The following is a 1,553-nucleotide window of genomic DNA, read 5'->3' on the forward strand; positions in this document are numbered from 1 at the left end:
TAAGATATGTTCGATCATGCGACAATGCAGCCGACCTCTTCACAAAATCACTCCCTACCTCGGTATTCAGAAAACACATCCATAACATTGGGATGCGCCATCAGAAGGATCTATGACTGTTCATTCGAGGGGGAGCTTACGTAGTTGTACTCTTTTTACCTTACTATGGTTTTTCCCATTGGGTTTTCCTGGAAAGGTTTTTAACGAGGCAACAAAGACGTTAAGCGAGAGCGGAGAGTGACACCGGTCCCCAAGGGGGAGTGTTATGAAAGTCATACATTCCAACGCCGAAAATGTTGAAATAATTAAAGATGTGGGTCCCACTGTCACTATTTGCACAGTAATTTTTCTTCTATAAATACGGAGTTTTCGATCATTTGTAAAAACATGATTACACATCCTTCACTCTTCCATTCTCTCTGATAATAATCTTTCTATCAGTATTAAAAGTTCTACGGGTATAAACTTTTGCCCTTATTTAAATTCCTGCGATACAAATAAATTCCAGTTCCTTTTATAACATATTTGTATTTATTTAATTTTCAGTTTGGAGGCTTCATTTTTTTTTTGGCCGGTATAAGAAGTTCAACATTCATTTGAGCTTCTTAGTGAGGAGAGGCATATGTTCTTCAACATCAATCCTTCCTTTCACTGTCACCCTATTTTTGGGTGCATCAGAGAAGGAACATGAGCCGCCGCCTTAGTCATTGATTTTCCCAGATTCAAGGGCATGTTTAAGATCAGAATGTTGAGATGGACCAACAAGGTGTCAAGGTCCAAACTCAACATTATCGTGACTAACAAACCACCTCAATGTGCATAAACAATTGAGTTGTTTACATAGAAGGTTACTTTTCCTGTTTTGTTTGCATCTTCACATACTCTGGACTTGAGGAGTACTTTGTAACTTACTTTATCATTTTTTCTTCCAAAAAAACCCCTTTGTTGGACGGGATGGACTTCGTGGTTAAGAAATAAGGGTCGAAGGAACTAGGTTTGAGTATCTAGTTAGATTGTCCGGTTGCAATTAATGGGTAGGTACATGAGACAGTGGGCCTTATGGCGAACCGTTAGATTTAGTTATTTTTGAAAGGGATCCGACGGCTATTGTTAAAAGAAGTACATCGCTACTAAAAGCAATAACGTAGGTTTATAATTAATATGTGTCAGATTTACGGAGTTTTGAGCTTTTAGCACATCCATAGATTTTTTATTTTAAGATTGATCTGATGGTTGGTATCTAAACCGTGGTTAAGGTAGTTGTGGTTGAATTGTGTGCGGCAGGAAGCAGTTGTGGTCATGAATTTTGATGTAGTGAAAGGCATGGTTATGGACGCATAATTGTCGTGGTTAGTGAAATTAGTTGACAGGAGCATGGACAATGGTGTTGGTATGCCCAAAATTTGTGGTCATGATAGTTGTGGTTTAGTTGTGTTTGGGAGTAAATGTTCAATCGTCTCTTCGAAAACCTGTGGATGTGGGCATGAATTGGATAGTCTTGTGGATGTGGTCAACAATTTGATAGACAATAGTGGTTGTGGTCAGTAAATTGT

Source organism: Brassica oleracea, chromosome C2 (assembly GCF_000695525.1).
Source record: "Brassica oleracea var. oleracea cultivar TO1000 chromosome C2, BOL, whole genome shotgun sequence".
Classification (NCBI taxonomy): Eukaryota; Viridiplantae; Streptophyta; class Magnoliopsida; order Brassicales; family Brassicaceae; genus Brassica; species Brassica oleracea.